We start from the raw sequence: 24,169 nt of genomic DNA, 5'->3' as shown, positions 1-24,169 counted from the left end.
TGGTCACAATGTATGTATTTTACAACTTCTGCAATATTGTATGAGAGTTCCAGTTGCTCCACATTCTCACCAATAGTGGGTGTTGTGAGTCATTTAAATTGTAGCCATTTTGGAGGCTGTATAATGGCATGGCATGGATTTCTTTTTTATTTTTAATATAATAGTTATTTCCTGATGACTTACAAAGTTGATCGCCTTGTTTTAAGTTTATTGGTCATTTGGATATCTGTTTTTGTGAAGACCCTATTTAAATTCTTCCTGTGGTTTATACTTGTTGATAACAAGCTCATTTTTAGATCACATTGCTCTTTCCTGTAGAGTCCTGTGGTTGTGAATGGGCACTAGAGAGTGTTTTGTTGATGTGTATTATTGAGATGCTTCTGCTGGGACTCCAAGTGTTAGATTGCTGGCTTGGCACTTCAGCATATGTGGGTAGTACAAATTTGGACCACCCACCTGGGAGAGGCACATGTTTCATGGTATCAGTTTCTCATAAGGGGAGTTTTTCTGCCTTCATCCAAAGATTGAGGCAGAGAGCATATTTCCTTGCTGCTTCTTTGGGATGGTAGCCAGAGATTTTCTAGATTAGCACCATTCAACAGAACTTCCTATGAAGATGGAAGAGTTCTATATTTATGTCTTTCAACATGGTAGCCACTTGCCACAAGTGGTTATTAAGTACTTGAAATGTGTGACCGAGGAATTGAATTTTGAATTTTATTTAATTTTAATACATTTAAATTTAAATATTATACAGTTAATAGCTGCCATATTAGATAGTGTGGTTATAGATCAATTTTTATAGACTAGGCAGCCCACTGAGGACCTTGGGTATATGCAGTGGTCTCAGTTTCAATTCCTCTCCTTACTCAGGCCGTAGGCCACGTCTCCTGTCTTCCCTTCCTGACCCCAGTCCCAGTGTCTGGGCTCTGAATCCTTGGATCACCATAGCATCAATTGGAGTTGGCTTTACTTTCCTTCTCTGATGAAACTCAGCTACATATTGCATATTTTTGCAGCCTTTCACATGAGTGCTCGAATGGACAGAGGATAAGTGTTAGCTCAATCTGCAGCTCCAGCTCTCCAGTGCTTCTCAAACCATTTGCCTTTTATCTTCTGCTACCACCACCCTACGGAAACTTCCATTGCTAATAGCTCCATAGTGTTATATTTAGTGACATAATCCTTTCCCACATGACTTGCAGAAAGCTTTGACTTTGTTGACGACTCCGTCTCTTCCCTTGACTTCCTAAGCATCGCAGTTTTCTTATTACCGATATTGGTTCTCCTTTTCAGTCTCCTTCTAGGACTTCTTGTGCTCACCCTTTCCCCATTATCAAGGGGACTTAGCCCTCAGTCTTATGTCTTTTCCTGCTCTATATACCTTCCCATGGTGATTTCCTTAAAATTTCTGGCTTCAACTGTATTTTATACGCTTATTAACTCCCAAACATATTGCCGTCTTTGAAACATTAGCTGATATATCTAAGTATTCCCTGTTTCCTATTGGTTTGCCACTCAACGAAAACAAAAACAAACACAAAAGTACAAAGTAGCAGATTTTTCTAGGCTCACAAGTCTTGGGAGGAAGTGACAAGACTCTAGTGAAGAAATAGCTGCAGAACGTACATGGCGTGGGCACTTGAATCAACGATCCCCTGATATGTTTCCAAAATAATTGTGAGGTTGCTACAGAACTGTGGGATACTGGCATGAGGAGGAATCTGAGAGAGATTCTTTGGTCTGTTTTGCAGGTGACTAATAAGTGGCAGAGGTAGTACTAGAACCCTAGTCACTCAGAGATGCTCTACCTGCTGCCATCTCAGGACCTAATGACGTGGTACACCTCCCCTAAATCTGAGTTAGCTTAACTTTAAGAGACCAAGAGAAATCCCTGCTTCTAGATGGAATAATAACTAACAGGAAATCCTAGGAGTTTTCAGTTATATTAGTTGTTACAAGTGGTATATAATGATATAACATCTTCTCATACATTGCAACTTTAAGATATATATACACACACACACACACACACATATGTATACTGTATGTATATGCACACTTAAAAACTTTGTATTTTCTTTTTAGTAATCACTTAAATCATGTGAGTGTCTGTGGATGTGTGTATGAAAAAGATGCTATTAAGAGAAACTTTGAAACCTTTCACTCTAATCATATGTCTGCTTTTAGCCAGTACTTCTTGGGGCCAACATTATCCCTCTTCAGTAACTATAGTTCCCTGTTTCCTCCGAGGGTCATGTGAAAGACTGTGTAAATTCAGAAGGGATATTTCTATGCTGAGAAAAAATACCTCATATTTAAATCAATTCAAGTCTCTTCCTGACATCTACGCTGTATCTAGGACACATCTGGACATTTGGAAACATCCAAATTTGACTGAGTTTCCCAGTTTTCAGCAGCACATTTAGTAAAGAAAGGAACGAGGGACTTACATGAGTCAGGTTTTGTTTCTAAGGCAACGGCATTTCAGTGGGGCCCATGGCCCTGCAGCGCAACCTTTCTTCCTTGCCCTACGTCAGCCCTGCCCCACGTCAGTGAAGGAGGCTGACATTCAAAGGGTGTGGTTTTTGAGGTTGCCACGTGGCAGTGCCATGACTTAAAATATCTCTCTCTGGTTGCCAGATGGCCTGGGGAATCAGCAAACCCAAGACTTATTGACCTCGGAACATGGTATCTTAGGACTGAAAGCTCTTTGAGGATGCTTTCTAAGTTTCTATATTTTTTTTAGAATCTTAAATATCTGGAGCACTTCAAGCCTTAAACCAGGATCATGCTTCTCTTCTCCTCCTACCCTGAGTGAAAGCAGAGGGTAAGAATTGACTTGGGGGCACAGAAAGTGAATGCTGACCTTCCGCTATTCCTCTGAGAACATTAATCCTTAACTACTTTCCAGAAGAAAGTCTCCCTCCCTCAGCCTAAATCCTTGGGAAACTGAGGTGTGGAGAAACTCCATGGGGAACCTACTCTGAGAGTCTACAAATAGGCTCAACCCTTAAGGTACCTGGTGGGGGTGGAGGCAGGTACACTCTTCAGGTACCCATTCCCCACTGTGTAGAGATGCATAAAATGCAATTTACTTCCAGTTATTGAAGAATAATGTCTTGAAATTTAGGAAAACAACCATCTTGAAGGAAAAGGCAAAGAGCATTATTTAGGGAGGGGAATTACTTTTTCTATTTATAGAATGGAAAAATGAGATAAGTTGGTTTGAAAAATGAGAAACAAATATATTGCAAGGAAGACTTTATTCATCACACATTTATTGAACACCTGCTATATGCCAGAGATAGTTCTAGACTCTGGATATATAGTAGTGGGTGGACTAGCAGACACGTACTCTGGCCTCAGTGGACTTCCCACTCTAGTGGTGGGACGGCAGGAGACCTAGCCCAGTATGCGTGTGTGTGTGTGTGTGTGTGTGTGTGTGTGTGTGTGTGTGTGTGAAGAGGGGTCAGAGGAGATTCCTCTAAAGAAGTGGTGTTTAAGCCAAGATCTGAAAGAGGTTGGATGGAAAGTCCTCAATTTAGTTTGGCTTCAATGATCTGGTTACAAAACAAAACAAACATTCAGTTCTAGATCTTTTACTTTTCCTACCCTTTGACAGTTGCCTGCCAGAGATACAATTCCGATTTCAATAGGAGACATTTGGATTGCTACCTCTTTCTCTATCCCTTGCATAGACATTTGCTATTTCTCATATCTCACTGTATTATGAGTAACTTGTCTACAAGTCTCTCTCCCCAACTAGACTGTGAGTCCCTTAAGGTCAGGGACTGTCTTAATCGTCCCTGTTCAGGGACAACATAGCTCTATGATGAGTAAATGCAGAAGTCAAGATGGTTGGAGAATAAAGTAGCTGAATCTTGCATTGAGAACAGTGTCATATCAAAATATCTTTCTTCCCATCCAATATGTTCAATTCTTAACAAATTGTTTGAGCATCTACCATGTGCAGGCCCCGTGTTCGTCATGGAGATACCATGGTGAGCAAAATAGACATTGTACTGTGGTGTGTGTGGTCTGATGGAGGAAGACAGACTTTATGTAAATAATCACTCAGGTGTCTAATTCCTAAGTCTCTCAAAAGAGACAATGTAGGTAAAAATAGTGAAATAAAAATTTTAGCTGAAAAATGGCAAGAAAAGTTAAAGTTTTATCAGATTCTTAGATGCAACTCAGGTTTTCTTCATCTGTCCCCTCCTCTCCTCCTGCAATAATTAAATTTTTAATCTTGGGATTTCTGTAGTGAAACTGGCATAAATTAGTGTTTGTTCTAGATATTTTACTGCTTGGCTTGGCTGAATTGCTAATGGCAAAACCCAGTTTTTGGGGGTAAACACCAGTCTGATTTTCCCCAAAGTTGTTTCCCAGTGATCCTGATATTTAGTGATTCAGAACTCCATTTTTTGACTGAAAGTTTTGGAGTCCTGAAAAATTACCAACATCCATAATCAGGGTTTTTCTCTTGCACATTAAGAGTATGAAAGAACACATAGATACAGAGGTAGAAAATATGAGTAATGGTCATTTGCGCTGCTATCCAAGTGTCAGGAAGACTGCTCGTAGAAGCTTATGAAATAATTATACACAGCACATCATATTTTTTTCTGGCTTCAGGTCTAATAAAATAACATAACTTTTCAGTGTTAGAAGGTGAACATTGGAGGAGCAAACTGACCTCTTTAATATAGTAGGACAACACACTACTATTCAGTTAATGTTTCATAGTCCCCTTTGAAATGTGTGGCTGTAAATTAGAAAAAAACCCCAGAATTCTTTTCTTTTCTTTCTGTGTATTTTCTTGTTTTCCTTCCTTCCTTCCTCCCTCCCTCCGTCCCTTCCTTCCTTGTCTTTCTTTTTTCCTGAATGCTGCCATGTGGACCTCTGACTTGTGTGCTACCATTCAGTGATACATATGCTGTTAACAGTAAACACATATGGGGGTGAGAGGACAGATGAAATGGTGTGATGACACTGGAGAATACTTTTCACAGATATTTTATTTCCCAGGTTAAGGAAACTGCTAATAATCTGAAAAGGAAAGGCTTATTTACTAGTGTTGCTTAATGCGGTGCTATTCTTGATGATAGTATGAGCTTTAGTCCTAGTCTGTTGTTGAATTGCTTACCATTTTAAGAAAAATACTAGAGCTGAAGTGGTAAGAGTACAGCCAGCACATTAAGAAAGATGGAATAAGAGAAGTGAAAAAATAAAAGTGTGAAACACCACTGACATCTTCACTACTAAAGTAGACACTTCTTCAAATCAATGTCCCCCGCCATTCATCTTCCCAGACACAAATAACAGCCAGATAATAACTGTATAAAGAAACAGAGAATAGAACAGTGGTTACCAGGGGTGAGGAGGTAGAGGAGGTGGGGAGAAGTTGGTCAAAGTGTACCAGGTTGCATTGGTGTAGAATGAGTAAGTCTAGAGATTCAATGCACAGCGTGATGGCTGTATTGATCATACTGTACTGAACACGGAGAACTTGCTGAGAGAGCAGCATCAGGTGCCCTTACCACATGCACACAGAAGGTAACTGTGAGGGGATGATACGTTCATTAGCCTGACTGTAGTGGTCATTTCACTACGTATGTGTATATCAAATCACCATGTTGTACACCCTAACATATACAGTTTTTATTAAAAAAATCACATGTAGGCCACACTTCATCCGCTCTAAATCATGCATTCTAAACAGGGTGATATCATCCCCAAAGAGGTGACAATTGGTTTACATAGAGTATTCCTATGATATTAACATTTCATGGAGGAGGGGAATGATTTAAACAAAAATGTCTAATAAGGTTCCTCCTGGGGAAGGCATACTAAAAACAAAAGATTGAGAAGCACTGCCCGTAATGGTATCTTTGTGCTGTGTAGGGGAGATGATTTATTTCTGGTAAAATTACTTGAATCTTAAAGAATTTGATATTTATGTTACAGCATCAACTAAGAAATGACCATGATAGGAGGAAGCCAAAATAGTAGCATAGCCAATGAATCATGGCCAAGCCCGGGGCAAACTGACAGGCTTTCTCAATGACCTTACTATGAACCTAACAAACCAGGGCCCAAGCGGACTCTTTACATTGGCATAAAAAAATGAGAGGCGGTAAATTTTTTTTTTTCTTATTTACAGATTTTTATTTACAGAATCTATAGTTTTCATGTGTACATAGCCATTCTTAACTGACTACCATTTAACTAACTTGCCAGACTAACAGAGGTTCCCATACTCTCTGTGATACATCCTGGCTGAGGTCCCTGGCACTTTGAAAACTCCAGGCTACTAGTGACTCACTATTGTAACTCTTGCTTCTGTTCTCCCTCCGTTGAGTTACATGCTCAGCAAGAGTCAACTTGGTTTGCTCCAGAACCTGTTCATACCATTTGCATTTGTTCCTGTATTTAGCTATTGCACAATAAAAAGCAGGTAAGCATAAGAAAGCAAAGAGAAAGAGGATTATTGTCTCTACAAAGATCAAGTTGAATGCTTTAGAAAAAATCAATAAAGAGGGTCACAGATTTAAATTGAGGACAGCCAAAGTGGTTGTACACTTGTCCCCAGCCATGCGCAAGTTCAAGTAGGGAGAAGGCAGAGCTTTGGATTTAGCCAATTTTGGGGTTTTGCCACAGGAGTATGAAGGTAGGGAAAGAAGGTCTAGGGAGTTAAAGGTGTATGTGAGTTGGTGAGTATAGTGATGGATATTGGATGGCTGAGGAGGCAAATGAGAACAAGAAGGTTGTGAGAGACAGTGAAAAGACAGTAGGCTTGGTCAGATGAAGGGAGCTGGGGTAAGAGAGTCAGCTGAAATCTCGGAGGTTGTAATCGGGGAATGGAGTGCTTGAAATTGAGATACAGAGTGGGTGCAGTTAACAGTCATGACAAGATAGCGTTGTAGTGGCCAACTCAAAAAGGGTGAGTAAAAAGGATATGAGAGGCCAGGTTTTATCAGAAGTATATTGAAATCGCCAAAAATTACCCCAGGAATAGGGTTGGAGAGAGACAGTGAAATGGCTCTGGGAATTAAGAATCACATGTGATTCAGTAAATGGCCAATGTGTAAGTGCCAGATGTGCTCAAAAGGCAGAGAGGGCTGCGGGCTGCCATGGCTGGGAGAGGCGCGCTGGCAGAATGTGGTGACACCTCTGGGTGTCAGGTTGGGAGAGACAGAGAGGACAGGGGAAGGTGATTCAGGTTGTGGGACACAGAACAAGCAAAGGCCAAATGATGGGAAAGAGCGTAGTGTGTTTTTGAGGTCGATGAGTTTCCCAGGAGGGGCAGCTTCGGACTGGGAAAGGTTTAGCATGCTGGACTGAGGAGTTTTGTTTTTGTGCTTTTTCACTTTTTCCATCGCAAAGTAATTATTGTTTGGCTGCTGCCTTTAGAATTCTCTCAAAGCCCTAATCTTGACTGATGTCATCCTGTGAGTCAGACTCATTTTTGCATCGAAATTTGGAGGCTGTGAGAAATTGCCTACTCTTGTAAACAGAGGTAAATAGTCAAATGCATTAAAAGACAAATGGACAGGTGGAAATAGATTAGAAAACAAAAATTTAGTGTGCACCCATGTTCACTTGGAGGCTATATTTTTGGAAGCTCATGTCTGGTAAACCTCAGTCTTTATCTTTGAACCCTGATCTTAGAGCTCTTTATCTTAGAATGCCACCCCTTCAAATTTGTGGTTTCTTTCCATAGAACTCAAAGTAAACTAAGTTAATTCTGCCATTTCCACTTCCTTTTGGCTTTCCATTCACTATTTTTATAAAACATGGTAGCAATTTACTGATTTGAGAAGAGATATTGAACTACCACGAGAACTTACATATAGGGGGCAGTCTGACCAAGGTCCTCTAATTCTTTAGCTAGAAGAATATGGAAAAGCCAAGTTAACAGAAAGCTTCAGAATAAAAGCAATTAAAATAAAAGGCAATTTTTTTTTGGAGAGGACAAATGTCTAGTGACATTCGGCTCTATGTATACCCGACGTGTCTTCCTGTAACTCTTCATCACTTACTTCAGTCAGGGTCCTGCTGGGAAAGAGATGGAACACTCAGAAGTTTCCCTGAAGAGACTCTACCATGGGACTCTTTACAGGGGCATGGGCCGGGTTAAGAGAACTAACAAAGATGACTGAGCACTGGGGGGACTAACATTGTGGGGATACTGATACTGCTCCTCGGTCTGAAGGGACAAGGAGAGAGAACGGGGTTGGAAAACCCAGCATAAGCTGTAGCCACGAGAGAGCGGGTGTCCAGCAGGTGCTGAGGCCTTAAGCAGAGGATGCAGACAGTGCCCAAACCTCACTAATCAGGGGAGGAGTGGACAGAAAACACTCTGGTCTATGTCTCTCTTCTCACCCTCCAGCCTCATCCAGTTGGTGGAACCCAACTGGAAGCCAGAAGGCAAGAGAGCCCAGATAATGCAGCCAAAGTGGCCAACCTCTTACAGTAAGAAAGAGAAAAGCCAAGGCTAGCTCTGGAGAGGAAAAAGAGCAACCAGCACCTTACTTTTTCAACTCTTCAATTCAATTAAAAACCTGAAAAAATTCTTTTTGTTGTTAAGCCACTGATGGGGTTTAGAAGTGGGCTCGATAAATAGGCCATACTGGGGAATGATGCATATGAATGGCAGGTGGAAGCCGAAATACCATGCTTGTGATCGGTCAAGTTAGATCGAAGGGAACGGCTTGGTGGCAGGATCTATGGATTTGCGCATTGAGTCCAGAATTCACCAGTCTTCTCCATCCAGTCTCATCCAACATCAGAACACGTGGGAGAGAAAGAGAGTGCGTGCTTTCTATGGCAAGTTGCCTCCCTTCCCCAAAGGAGGATGGGGAGGCATGGGGCAGGCCTGCCCACCAGGGCAAAGCTGGAAGTGTAAAGCCCAGCATATGCCCTTTGAGGGCAGCTAGCTCATGCCCAGGAGGAAGATGGGTGAGGCTGGACCACACATGGCCAGTTACCCTTCCTAAATTGACCAGGCAGGGACCACACATGCCCAGTTACCCTTCCTAAATTGACCAGGCAGAGATGCCTCTCCATTGCCTTGGAGCAGAGTGAAGGAAGGGCATTGGAGGGGACTGCCCTTTCTGTACCACAGTTTCTCATTCACTGGCTCATTCAGCTTAGATGCTTTAGGAGTTAGGCATCCTATAGATAAATGAATAGGATAGGATTTATCCCTACATGGTAATAAGAACAGCTAACAGTGACTGAGGATGTTCCTTAACGCAGGATGTGCTTCTCATTCCTTTCTCATGAAATATTCACAGCCACCGTAGTCGACAGATACTAATACAGTTGAAGAAACTGAGGCTTCGCACAGTTAAGGGACTTGCTTGAAGTCACAAATCAGCGGCAGCGCTGGGATTCAAATCCTGCAGTTTGGTTCCAGAGGGAGAGTTCTTAACTCCTCCCCATGTCACAGGACAGTGCTGGAAACAAGCTGGTGAACAAATAATTGCAGTGTAACGGGTGAGGGAAGTGCTAACGGAGGGATGTACAACGTGCTAAGGGAGCCGAGGAGGGAGTGACGGAACGCGCCCCTGTGTTTGGCATTTGTGCCGTTTCCCTCGTCCACTGCCAGAAGTCAACACAGTGGAGTCTTTATTATTACTATACATGGATTCGGATACAGAGCTCAATTCATGTTGCCCTGCTGCCCCTCCCAAGCATAACAGCACTTAAAATAATTTCTTCCTGACATCTTGGACCCCTTCCAAGGGTTCTGTTTCAGCTTTTGGACAAGGCAGAAACAGGAAGAGGATGTCCTAATGTTCCCTGACTAGAGACCTAAGTTGGAATTTAGAACAGTTTTGTGATTAAAATCACTGTTAAGATTCTGTCATCCTATAATATGTATATGTGTGTGTGTGTCAACTATATTATGTAACAGCCATGATACATGTGCTATATAAAATCACTAAAATCAGCTGAGATGGGTTAAATTTCTGGAGATGTATATATATATATGTCTTATGTCAATGAAGATGATGATTTTCTGTTTATAAAGTGAAATTTTCTCACCTCATAGACTTTTTTGCTACGACTTTATTATAATTTAGTAGCAATATATCATAATTTATGCTCATAACGTAAGACAAATCGACTTTTCTGTTTCATACCTCTAGGTAGAAACTGTTTCAATTTGGCTCCCTTTCTCATCTCAGCTCATCTTTGAGATATTGAACATCTATACCTTTGGTTTTTGTATTACTTGATACTGGAGGAGATGTCATTAATTTTATATGACCAGGCTGGATACTGTAAACAGGTGCTGTCTGCTGCCGCCAAGTGATGGCCTATTCCTGCCAGGATATTAAGCACATCCTGCAGTTCAGTGTAAACACCAGGTGGGATTCTAATCCATTCAGCACAGAGTCCCTTACTCTTTCCTCTTTAATGAATGAAACTCTCTGGGAAGTCCCTGCTCAGAGATTCTCCGAAGATTTTGCATTCAGCAAGTCTCACTCTAAAAGGACCCAAGAAGAGGGCTGGATCAATTACTCCCAAGCCTCCCCTATTCACAACATATTTCCTGGAGTGATTCTCAGAAACTTACAGGAAAGTTTGAGGTTAACATGTAGCCCCTTTCTTATACTAGGTCACACAGGGTTTCAGGGTTGCAGGGTTGGAGAAATCTTCCCTCCTTTCCAATGTTGAAATTGCCCGGGGGCTTTGCACCCCTGACTCATTACCACTATTTTCCTATTAGGGCTAGAGAGAAGGCAAAATGAAACAAGCCAATCCTCACAGCCATGGGATAACCTCTGGGTCTTAAGGTAATCCAAGCAGTGTCTTTGGTCTATAGAATAAATCTTGACACTACTCAGACCCACCCAAAGCCATCATCAGGGAAGTGTCCCAAGAGGAGGTACAGCCCAGCTTACCGTTCTGGCCAGATGTCACCACACAAAGTGCAAGGACCCTGTAGTTCTACGCTCATGACCTTTTCTTCCTTAAGCACACCAGTATATCATACTGGCATGGCGGTGGGGGGGGTGGTCTGATAAATAGAGTAATTTTGGAGGGGGGCACAGTGCAATGGATTTGCAGGAAAAGAGGCTGTGTCTTCTGATAACATACCATTGTCAAAGGAATAATCTGAAAATTGACAATTGTGGCAAACCACTGGCTGCCTCTCAATATTGAGTTTCCATTTTTTTCCTATAGTAATAGAATCCCCAATATGTAGCTGGGAACAGCCTTGAAATTCTGTTGGTCATATGGCTAAGTTCTGGCTAACGGGGTATAAGCAGAATTGATGGCATCTCTGGGTTTTGTTCCTAAAAGGAAGGGGCAGGCCCTCCCTCTCCATCTTAGCGTCTGGTTGGCTGGAATGTGAGTGTGAAGGTGACCCATCCTGGATCATGTGGGTCCAAGGACAGCAGAGCCAGACCGCAGAACGCACTGCGTCCTTGAGCCTTGAGCTGCCACACCGCCCCGGACTGCTTACTCCCAGACAGTTAGATGAGACAGGGAAAACCATCTACTGTGTTTAAACCACTATTATTTTGGGTCTCTGTCAAAGCAGTCAAGACCTTAGCCTAAGTCGGTGACGCTGGATTTCAGTAGACTAGAGTCAATTTTAGTTGAGGACATTGCCTCCTTAATTCAATGCATCTGCTTCAACAGGTGGCATCACTCTTCTCAGAGCTCTGCAGCTTCCACCCGGGGTGCTGCCTCCTGGGGGGACTACGCAGAGAAAGAGAGGGCTGTAAAGTTAGGCCTCAGATAGCTTAGGGAGTGGAGAGCCGGACTTTTCATTTCAACCCCTAAATCTTGTCTAGAACTGTCACTTATTCCAAGCGTGGCCCTGGCTCCCTGGCACACCCTATGACTGCTGTCTGGAAGAGCAGGAGTACCTTCTCAGACTCGACTGTGGTGTTTGAGCTTGTTGCTAGGACATCTTGAAATTTCCATATTCTACCCCAGGAAGAGAAATCTAGTTTCCTTCGTTGATGCCACATTCTTCTCTAGCCAGAAATACAAGAAAACAACTGTTTGCTGTGGCTTTTTGGCAGAACTCTGAAGTGTGGCCTGGATCTGGGAACCCACAATCCAAGAATAAGGCACCCTTTACATACAAAATTGTTGCATTTGGGTAGGTCCAGTTATGCTTGTGAAGCCACTGTCTCACAGGGTCAAAAAAGAGCTTATTTTTCAAGTAAGTGTGCTCCACTGTTTACTGACGACTACCAAAATAATTATTTCCTGTGTGGGTCACTGGGAGTGAGGTAATCCCAAGGAAAATGTTCCATTGTGCTTACTGGGCTGGGCAGAGCTGCAGCTCCAGCCCTTCTCTTAAAGGAACAGTAATAGTGCTGAATGATAAAGTTGGATTCGTGTGCCCCTTGGAGGGAGATTCATTTTCTACCTGATGCTTTCAGGATCTTATGAGAGGCGGCAGTGTGGCTGTACACATACGCATTAATATATCTGTGGGTGCCCTTAGCATGTTGGTTCATTTACACAGGTTTATAGATGTTGAGAAGGAGAATGTCTATAAGAGCCAAGATGATGCTCTCTGCCCCATCAACGTAAAAGCAGAAACTTGCTTTGTGCAAGTTGTTATTGGTTTCCTTGACTGGCTTGAGCCACTTGAAGGCATGCTTCATTTGCCTTTGTCTTCCCAGCCTGTACTAACGGGCACATCACTGAATGCAACGCTCATTAACCATCTGTGGATGAATGTATAGCTTGCAAAGGAAGTGAATTCCAGGGAGGGGTCTACTGGTCCAAAGCTGATTTCCCTGGTCCCATGACACTGAGATGAGAGAGTTTGTCAAAAAGGCATGTCTGGCCAGCCAGGATTGGAGCATCCCTGAGCTCTCAAACTCCATGGTTCTAGAGATTAAACAACTCTGTGCTTCCAACTGCCACCATCCCTGGAGCAGTAGGCACAGAATTCTCCACACCAGTTGTTGGATCCTGGCACAGTGGGCGGATGGGACTGTGGCAGCTGGGTCAACAGGTGAAGCCAATCTAACTGGGCCAAATGGGGTCCCACTTCTGGTCCTAAAGCAGAGGCATGCTTTTGGTTATATACTATGTGATACCCTGCCTCACCTTCCATTTAGGAGTTTAACCTGTACATTAGATTATAGAGCTGTGGACTATAAAAGGCAATGCTCAGTGCTGATTAATCCACTTGCCAAATCATTACTGAGTGCCAGCTATGTGCTAGGCATGGTATTGGCTCTGGGGTTCAGCAGTGAGCAAACTAGATGTGGCCCCTGCACTTAAGAAGTTTAGCCTCTAATGCAAGAGACAGACAAAAACACAGATATGTACAAAAATTACAAATGTTGGCCATTTAAGAGAAATAAACTGGATAATGAAGGAGGGAATCAAAGAAGTATCCAATTTACATAAAATGGTCAGAAATGACTGCCAGAAGGAGGAGCCTTGGGAAGAGCGAAGGGGAAGAACATTCCAGGCAGAGGAAAGAGGTCATGTTAATGACCTGACACCTAAAAGAGATCGCTGTTTGAGAGGATGAAGAAACAATGCTCATGGGTCTGTAGCAGAGTGAATGACAGGGAGAGTGTGCCTTAACTGGCAGAAGTCTTCCAAGGATTTTTGGATCTACCGTGAAGGACAGGATAGCAAGTGGAGGATGTGGAGTGTTTGCAGAGTGATCAGCAGGCTTAACACTGTTGTCCAGAACAAGAGTTCTGAGTTTGAGTATTGTCCTTCCACTACACGTTGAAAGTCCCCACTAGGATATGTCCCACCCTGTTGAGAATTGGTGAGCAGAATGGAAAGAAGTCGGGATTCACCTAAAATGCAAGAGAAAAGCAAGTGCAGGTAGAACTGTAGAGCTTATGATTCTGGCCCGAGTATCAGGCACAGATGAGAAAGCCATGGCTGGGAGTGGCCATCCATCCCAGTCAGTGTTTGGAACCGGAGGCTAAAGACAATACTGATGTTGCCATCTACAGTGTTCCCTACACCTCCTGCTCCTTGATCTTCCAGCATAGAGACATCTGGGAAGTGGCCTTTACCAGCATTAAGATGCTGTCAGATTTCTAGGGCACGCGGTGCTTTGTGTGTGTGTGTGTGTGTGTGTGTGTGTGTGTGTGCGCGCGCGCGCGTAAGTGTGAGTGAATCATGTGTAGACTGATGAGATGCTGATGGCAGCCAGATGTACTGACTTATGGGGTTCTTGACCGGGGGTCCGATGTAATCGTGGACAGGTAAAAAATTACATCTTGATTTTCACTAACCTCTCTAAGTGAAATTTTGCATTTCAGCAATATACTCAGGCAACAAACCACAGTAATTTTAGTAGTACTAGTGGCTCCATCAGTAGAAATCACAGCTATTTCCTATCACATTATCTCAAAATATCACTTGTGCTTATCACTACTTCAGAATGACAGTAGTTACCACACCGGGGCTAGATCTTGCTATTAAGTGTATTAGTAAAGCACATTTATTATTATATCATGTTTTAACAAATATTTAAAAACTGCTTTTCAATACTTAAGGTTTTGTTTGCAATCCCATGTATTTTTAATTTTTTTAGGTTTTCTTCCTTTTTTATATATATATTTATTGAAGTATAGTCAGTTTACAATGCTGTGTCAATTTCTGGTGTACAGCACAATGCTTCAGTCATATAGGAACATACATGTATTTGTCTTTATAGTCTCTTTCACCATACATTACTACAAGATATTGAATATAGTTCCCTGTGCTATACAGTATAAACTTGTTGATTATCTATTTTATATACAGTAGTTAGTATTTGCAAATCTCGAACGTCCAACTTTTCCTTTCCCACCCCTGCCCCCGGTAACCATAGATTTGTTTTCTATGTCTGTGAGTCTGTTTCTGTTTTGTAAATAAGTTTGTCTTTTTTTCTTTAGATTCCACGTATAAGTGATACTGTATTTAAATTTTTTTTTTTTGCATTTCAAAATAGAAGTGTAAGAAGGGGTTTTTAGGCTCCTAGACTGCCAAAGTGGACCCTGACATAAAAAAGTTAAGAACTACCTGACTTATCAGACACAGTCTTGCCAGTTGGACAATGCAATAGGAATGTTGGGGACAAAAGAGCCACATGTCCACTTTCCTTTTTTAAAATATATATTCTTTTCCATATTCTTTTTCATTATAGGTTACTATAAATAGTTCCCTGTGCTTTACAATAAGACCTTGCTGTTTATCTATTTCATATACAGTAGTTAGTACCTGCAAATCTCGAATTCCTAATTTATCCCTCCCCAGCTTCCCCTTCTGGTAACCATACATTTTGTTTCCTATGTCTGTGAATCTCTTTCTCTTTTGTAAATAAGTTCATTTGTATCATTTTTTTAAAAAAGATTCTACACATATGTGATATCATATGGTATTTTTCTTTCTCTTTCTGGCTTACTTAGTATGACGATCTCCAGGTCCATCCATGATGCTGCATATGGCATTACTTTATTCTTTTTTTATGGCTGAGTAGTATTCCATTGTATAAACCTACCACATCTTCTTTATCCAGTCATCTGTCAATGGACATTTTGGTTGTTTCCATGTCTTGGCTATTGTAAATAGTGCTTCTGTGAACACAGGGTTCATGTATGTTGTCAAGTTAGAGTTTCCTCTGAATATATGCCCAGGAGTGGGGTTGCTGGATCATATGGTAAGTCTATTTTTAGTTTTTTAAGGAGTCGCCATACTGTTTTCCATAGTGGCTGCACTAAACTGCATTCCCACCAATAGTGTAGGAGGGTTCCCTTTTCTCCACACCGTCTCCAGCATTTATCATTTGTGGACTTTTTTAATGATGGCTGTTCTGACTGGTGATAGCTCATTGTAGTTTTGATTCACATTTCTCTGATAATTAGTGATATTGAGCATTTTTTCATGTGCCCATTGGCCATCTGTATGTGTTCATTGGAGAAATGTCTGTTTAGGTCTTCTGCCCATTTTTTATTTTTGTTGTTGTTGTTGTTATTAAGTTGTATGAGCTGTTTGTATGTTCTGGAAATTGAGCCCTTGTCAGTCGCATCATACAAATATTTTCTCCCATTCTGTAAGTTGTCTTTTCATTTTGTTTATGGTTTCTTTTGCTGTGCAAAAGCTTATAAGTTCGATTAGGCCATATTTGTTTATTTTTGCTTTTATCTCTATTGCCTGGGTAGACTGACCTAGGAGAACATCGCTACAATTTATTTTTGCCTATGTTCTCTTCTCGGAGTTTTCATGTCCACTTCCATATGAGGCATTTTTGCATTCAGACTGAGTAGAAAAAGGGCAGACGCAATAAGTACTTGTCAACCCCATGTCTGTGCAGAAACACATAGATGTTTTATGCAGCTTGTAGACCAATTCAGAACTTTCTGAGAAACAGAAAGAGAGTGGTAGGTCCAGAGAGCTTAGAGATAGATCTGAGAGAACTCCCACTATCATGGCTACACAGAATGCATTTCCACCAACCTTTCCCAAGTCAAGTTCTGGGGAACAGACATCATTTTCTTCAAACTCTGATCTCCAGGGCATGGCGACGGTTCATCCAGCCAGCCTACACCCTCCGCATTCCCTTGGGCTGTAGCCTCAGAGATGACCTCGGCAAGCACAAAGCAAATCAGGAGCCGGTCTGCCACTCCCACTGCTCCGCCACCTGGTGGGGGTTATTTTTAGGAAATCTAATTTCTCAGCAGAGACACAGCACCAGCAGCCAAGCCCTGAGAAGTCAGCACAGTTCCCAAAAGTCTGAGGCAGCAACCAGAGAAATTAAATGCTTTTACTGAAATTACACTGCTTCTACTTCTGCATTTTGAAGGGAGAGAGAGAAAGAGAGGGGAGAAGAGATGTTTGTTCACTTCTTCAGAGATTTTAGACACTGAATTTAATCTTTAACAGGCTATTCACTCTCTCCTACCCTCCACCCTCCACCACACTCACCACTGAATGATCGTTTCTGAAGATGCCTCTCCCGTTGATTCACACTTTCTAGTGGAAGCTTGTTCTGAAGCGATGGTTTAATGGCAGAGTGAGGAGTCAGACTCCAGGCATTTGTCACCTTTCCCAAGATCACAGTCTCAGAGATGGAAGTAGTGTGCTTCAGTCCTTTTCTGTTACTTACTAGATCTCCCCCTCCACAAAATGGACCAAAAATAATGGCTCCTACAGGGGTTTTTATGAGATAATGTGCATGAATTGAAACATGCCTGGCCCACGTTAGTTAATCTCTAACTCCTGTAACTTCCATTTTCCTAGACAAGTGTGAAAGCCTCAGAGTGGTTTCCTCCTTTTTCTTTGATGCTAATGTATTAGCTTATGTCCTAGTCTATTTCTTATCTCTCCTCCATTTCCCCCACCCCCCACAGATTATTCTCTTTCTCTCCTGTTCCCTCAGTCTTTCTCTCTGTGATGTCTTCCGTTCCTGAGCATGAAAACGTGCTTCCCTCTGTCCCTCCCCAGCCACAAACCCTCCTCTAACCTCTCATCTCCCTCTGGCTCCTGCTGCCTCCCACCCCCACCTTTGGGACCTGTCTTCTTGCAGGGAGGCAGCCTTCTGTTCTGGGCCGCGTGGGGGCTGAATGGTAAAGACTCTGCCCCTGTAGGCAGGCCTGTGGCTTACCAGCGCTGCCCGTGACTGGTGTGCGGGTCTGGGGTGCGGGTCTTGGCCACACACTTGGCAACATTCTCCCGGATTACTTTATCTCTGGTATATACATCTTCATTGTCAGGACTCCTTTGTCTTTCCTTATCTATCTTTTTTGATTTCGGACTGACTTAGCAAGTAGAAGGCCATAATTTCTTAGTTTCCTCAAACCTCAACAATGGAAAAATGCCAAGATTTAAGGGCCAGATGGGAAAGAGCAGCCTGTAATCTGATCTGTGGTCATGGCTGTGTTATAATCCTGGCCAGGGAGTCACAGAGCCTTCCCCATCCTCCCCCGTGTCCTTCCCATGCTCCCACTGAACCAGAGAAAGGTCCCGGAAATCCTGTTCAGCTGCAGTTCAGGCAGTGAGATCAATCAGTTGGAGTTCGCTTAAGAGATTAAACCTATTTGAAAGCCTGGGTCCAGTATGCTGATACCTCCGAAATCGGTAACAGCATCTCTGACCTGCACACTGACCTGTATCGTGAGGGGTCCTCGAAGAGCAAACTCCTTAGCCTGGCCTGACCACCTGTCACCTCCCATGCCTTTCCTCAGTGTTCCTTCTGCTCCAGCCACACGGAGCTCCCTGCGGTTCCCGCAGCAAGCCATGCGCTGTGGGCTTTCGCAAATAGTGTGCACTGGCCTGGAAGGAAAGCCCCATTCTTCCCCACTGCTGGTCTGGCCTGTTTTACTTTCCCTCCGCATCATAGCAGCCCTGCCCTGAAGCCCTCTCCAGGCAAGCTAAGGGCTTCCTCCTCAGTGTCTTTCCAGGTTTCTAAGATTTGTCTGGTGGACCTTGCCTTGGGCCAGAGCCTCTGTATTCTTGCTGCTTAAGCTCTTCCTACTGGGCTTATTGTAATATTTCAGTTACAGCTTTTTTTCTTCTCGTCAACTTCCTTTATTTCCATTCAAATATTTCTGGAAGAAACACAAAATCTTCAATTTGATTGCCTGTACACACAGGAGGTTAGTAAAGGTTTTTAGTCTGTGTGTGTGTGTGTGTGTGTGTGTGTGTGTGTTTATTAAGATGTGGAAATACACTGCTTTTCCCAAAACTTAAAGGAAAAAGTAAGCTTTAAAACTTGGGGTGCTTTTGGCTTTGTACTATATCTGGCATATAGCAAATGCCTAATACATTTTGGCTATATTAATAGCCAAATAAATATATATTTATAATTATTAATATTACTATTAGTAGTAATAGGACCCAGTACTTGGATGCAGGTGGTTTTTACTTTAAATTTTATTTTTTACTGAGGTGTAGTTGTTTTCATATCCAAGCAAATGTGGGGAATATATTCCTCTGGCCTGACATTCTCCATAGGAAGTGGAGATTGTATATATTAGCTGGAGTTCACCCAAGCTACTTTTGGGACAAACAGGATCATGTGTTCCGAACAGAGGTCAACAGCTGTTCCTCCTCTGTGGCATTCCAGAGATGTGGACAGATGTATTCAGGCTGACCTTCCTCATTCAGTGAGTGTGGGAACGGTTGGGAAGGGTAGGGGGAGGGAGCTGCAGCAAGGGGGAGGGTGGGAAGGCTCCCAGGGGGCCCAGTAACATGAGAGACATTGAAAGCAACGTTGAAGTTAACGGTTCTGTTTCCTGGAGGTTCTGTGCTAAAAAGCATGTTAGGGGATGAAGGCTCTTACTTTTCCGAAAGGAGAAAGAGCAGGCATGACAGTTTTCCCAAGCCCTGGACAAGATTGTACTTCCTGAAGAGGCCAGAGGTCGCCTCCTTACCATTCCACTGATGGCACAGTAGGGAGCAGAAAAGGGTCAAATCAGGTTCAAGATGCGAGGGGGAGTGAAACACATTCCTTACCTTGTCCTCCCAACCCTAGTCATATTTAATTAACATTCTTGTTTCTAGAAGATATCCAAATGTCCCAGTGACTTCAAAAAATTAAAAATTCAGCCAACACAGGGCGCTTGGTACCTTTGTGTAATGCCAGCAGTAAGTAGGTGCTGGTCTTCTTCTGGGACCGAAGGAACATGGCTCCATAAGACCATTAGATGTCCAGAATAATGGGATTTGAGAACAGCACAGTAGACTTTCCTGAAAAAACTGAGTGCTCAGACTATCACTTGTCACCCTCTCAGAATGGTTTAGCGTGAGTCTGATTGGTAACAGTCTTTCACAATCTTCAATGGCAGTGATTGACATTTTCTGTCTGTATCTGCCTCTGCATACCTCCCCCACCCCTGTTCTGCCTTTTTTTTTTTTTTTCAGATTACCAAGCGGACGAACCTGTTGTCGTGGAACTGTCCTAAAGCTCAGATCAGCATTGCCCGGGCTCCGGATGTGACCTTGCTGACAGCACACAAATTCCTGATCTCATCATAATTAATTCCTCCAGGGTGATGTCAGAACTACACATTTTTTTTCCCTCTTGACTGGGACTGCAAGAACATAGGGTCAGTAGAGAAGTAAGGAGAATCTCATACTCCTGGCTGAAGGCTTTGCATGTCATGTAGAATTCTTGCTGAAACTTGATGAAGTTGTGCTGAAGCTCAGCTGTGTCCATCAAGAAAATCCATGCCTCTTTAAAAACCCTGCCCCTGGCCACTGCACTGTCAATCACAGATTCAAGCTGTTTGTTGATCTGATTAGGATTGTGTCTGCTTCCCCCATGATGTTCAAATCTAGAGTTCACTTTGTCTGAGTCAGACCAAATCAAGTTCAAATCCCTGCTTTGTTACCTGCTGTGTGACTTTGTGAGTGTGGGTAGATTACTTAACCTCTCTAAGCTTCTGCTTCCTTACCTACCAAGTGGAGATAATAGTACCAACCTCCTAGGGTTGTTGTGGAGATTAAATGAGATAATACATGCATAATGCTCAGCATGTAACGGCTAGCAGGAACTCCCCAGAAAGTGGGGAGGTACTGCCTCTACCAGTGAAGAGATAGGTCTGCCTCTGTTAGTGGTCAAAAGGTTTTTACGTAATTATTTTAAGCTACTTTTTACCATCTTTTTCATGTAGTCCTTGATAAAGCCTTTCAGATTGTTCTGAAAATATATCTTTTTGTAGTATTTCTTTACTCAGTGGAATTAGTCAATCAATACAGCAATTATTTCTTATTTTTTTGTTTCTTTTAGTAATTGCATAATTTTTTTCAGGTTTTGGTCCTGCTGGCTTGTGATCATAAGTTAACTTTTTAAACTTCATCTTTGTCTATTTTTGTTAAATAAGGTTTTCATACAGTTGACTGAGGTAATACCACACAGCTCAAAGGAAGAAACTCAGTCTTCATTATTTTCCCACAATCACCACGTCAGCATTTGAACCTCTGTGAGGCAGAACTTTGGGGGAAATTAGAAACTAAAATGAAAGGCAAGCTTCTAGCTGGAATTTAGATCAATGAAGGTGTTATCCTGGTAAGTTTGCTCTCTGTGAGTTAGAGATAGCCACAGGGATTCTCACCGAATGGCTTGACAACTAGGATTCTTGAAGACTCTTTCATGATGCTTTGTAGTTTATCTTGGTTTATGTTATTATTAAAGGATTGTGCACCAAGGAGGAATAATATGCTAATTTCTAAAATGATTCTGGTGGTAGTCTCGCAATGAAGTCAAGTCAATCCACAAAAATATACCAAACACATGTTCGATGATCTCTTTTGGTTGATCCAACCAACATTTATTCAGCCCCTTTATAGTAAGCACGACATGGAGATTCATTAAATCTTATTTCTATCTTAAGGGTGGGGAGATTCACACGTTGTGTGACATATGAACAACTTAGCGAGCGAGGTATTTTGATACCCATTTTTATACACAAGGAATTGAGGCTATGATTTTTTAAGATCATACGAATACATGGTGACCCAACTGGGATTTGACCCCTAAACCAGTGGGACTTCATGGCCTGTGTTTTAGCCACTGGAATTCCCAAATGTGTCATTATTTTCTCCCCACACTAGCTGGGTGTCCTGCAATTCCATTCAGTTCTGACACTGTTTACCTGGAGTTAATGTCACATCCTACAAGTTAAGGTCTTAGTCCCATAAGACCTCCCCCGACACACTTCAGAAGCCAACTGCAAGTCCCAGGTTGTCACTTGTACTTCTGACTGACTGGCTATGAATTGAGTTCCCACAACCCCCTTCTGAGGTTCAATAATTTGCTAGAATGGCTCACAGAACTCAGAAAACCCCTTACTTATCCTTACTGATTTATTACACAATAAAGACATGCTAAATGAACAGCCAGATGAAGAGATATGTAAAGTGAGTTCTGCATTCCAAGTGCAGGAGCTTCTGTCCCTGTAAAACTGGGGTGAACCACCCTCCGAGCTTGTGATGTGTCCACCAACCCAGAAAGCCTCCCAAACCTGTAGTTCAGGGATTTTTATGAAGGTTTCATAGCTTAGGCATGATTAATTATTAACTCAATCTCCAGCCCTTCTCTCCTCCCCAGGGAATGGGGGGGTGGGGGCGGGACTAAAAGTTCCAAGCTTCTAACTGTGGCTTGATTTTTCTGGTGGCCAGCTCACATACTGAAGCTCTCCAGGAGCCCACGAGAGAATCACCTCATTAGAATAAAAAAATATTACTATCACCCAGGAAACTCCAAGGGATTTAGGAGTTGTGTACCAGGAACTGGGGTCAAAGACCAAGATTAAAACAGAAGATACTCCTAGCATCTTTATTGATCAGGGAATCACAAAAGTTTTAGAAGCTCTTGCTGGGAGTCAAAGATGAAGACCAATACTCATATTTCTTATTATATCACTATTATCACATGCCCCTAGATTCTTTGTTTCCCCAAGATCCTATCCCCAGGCTTATTTCCTATTATGCTTCAAACAGCTTGTAGAATTTGGTCACCTGTATTATATTTTTCTCTGACTAGCCATGTAGCTGGGACTTCAGTGTATGTACTGATTTATTAAGGTCATTTGTTTCATCATGGAGTTTATGTCCTTGAATTTCAAGAGCCTGGGTGGACTTAGGGAAACTGGAATTTCTTCAGAAAAATACAGGTGCCTTTTTATGAAATGCAGTTTGATTAAGTCTTCCCAGTGCCACCTTGGGTCACTACCCACCCTTCCCCTGCACCCTCTGGTCACACCAGCTCTCATAAGACATTGTGTTAGATGCCTCACACCAGAAAGGTAATGTGCATTCCCAATCCTTTCGTGCTGAAGGGATTCACAGTCCTGGAGAGGGCTGACAGCAGGGAGGCAGTCCAGTGCTGTGATTATGGCATGATCGTTCAAGCTGGAAAGGTCTAGGTTTTAATCTTGGATCCACAGCTTCCTGAGACTTCTTAACCCTTTCTCAGGGTCAGTCTTCCTATCTGTAAAATGGGGATAGTAATAGCATGTTCCTTATAGGTTGTGTGAGTATGAAGTGAGATCAGGCACGTACAGTGTTTGGGACGTAAATGCCATCAATTATCACCGTGGGAAATGTGGTGAAGTTGCAGTAGTCCATGCACTGATGGATTTAAGATCCCTTATTTTATCTCTATCATTTCTACTTCTTAGTATATGTGAATGCCGTGTCGTTTGTGTTAGTATGAGTCAACTAACCTCTCTGGGCTTCAGCTTCCTCCTTTGCAAAAGAAAGGAGCTAGGTCAGACAATTTCACGGTTCCTTTCCAGCTCAGGTTGATTCAATTAAGCACTACCATATCCATTATAGTAACTAGATGCTGCATGCTTGAAGCACATATCTTTTCTATGCTTGAAGACAGTTATTACTTTACTCCTTAGCCTTTTGTTAGCAATCATAGTCTTTGTTTCTACTGTACGTATTATTAATCTTAAGATGAGTTTCAGAGTCTCTTGTTCTAGATCTGGGTGGTCTGGTGACTCCAGAATAGGGGAAACCTCTTAGAGAAGGGTGCCGTGCCTTCTATAAATTGTCCCTAGAAAACCATCAGGCCCTGGGTTAGGGACAGTTTCCCCTGTATCTTAGAGGGTCAGAGCCAGGAATACTGGGTCAAATTCTAGAAGTGAATCTTCTCTAGGGAAGATGCCTTCATCATTTACCTGCAGTTCAGAAGTAGAAGTGAATCATTTCCAAGGACAAGTTACTCTAAAGGGCAGAAAGATATAGTGGGATGGGAGGGTCATAAAGACAGTGTTTATGAGAAAATTGAAATATGAACAAAGAGGGTCTATTAGGAGGGGAAATACTTTTGATCTGTCATTTGTCAGACAAGGAGGGAGGGACATGAAGCCTTTTTTCACTTATAGCTAAATTGTGAAAGATATTCAATGTAGCTTTTTAAAAAAGCAAAAAGTATCAACACTAGGGGATTGTTAAACAACTAATGATTTGATTATAGGATGAAATATTGTGTCAATGAAATGAAGTTTATAAAGAATACTTACAGGTCATGGAAAAATGTCAAGATATAACATAACAGATAATAATATAGATCTGTTGAAAACTATAAATAAAATCTGGTATTAAATATGTAAAAATCTTAATAGAAAAACATGGAAGGCAATGAAACAAAATGTCAACAGTGTTTGTATCAGAGTGGCAAGATTATGAATGAGTTTTGTTTTAATTATTA

Source organism: Camelus ferus, chromosome 5 (genome assembly GCF_009834535.1).
Source record: "Camelus ferus isolate YT-003-E chromosome 5, BCGSAC_Cfer_1.0, whole genome shotgun sequence".
Classification (NCBI taxonomy): Eukaryota; Metazoa; Chordata; class Mammalia; order Artiodactyla; family Camelidae; genus Camelus; species Camelus ferus.
This window is presented reverse-complemented; position numbering follows the sequence as displayed.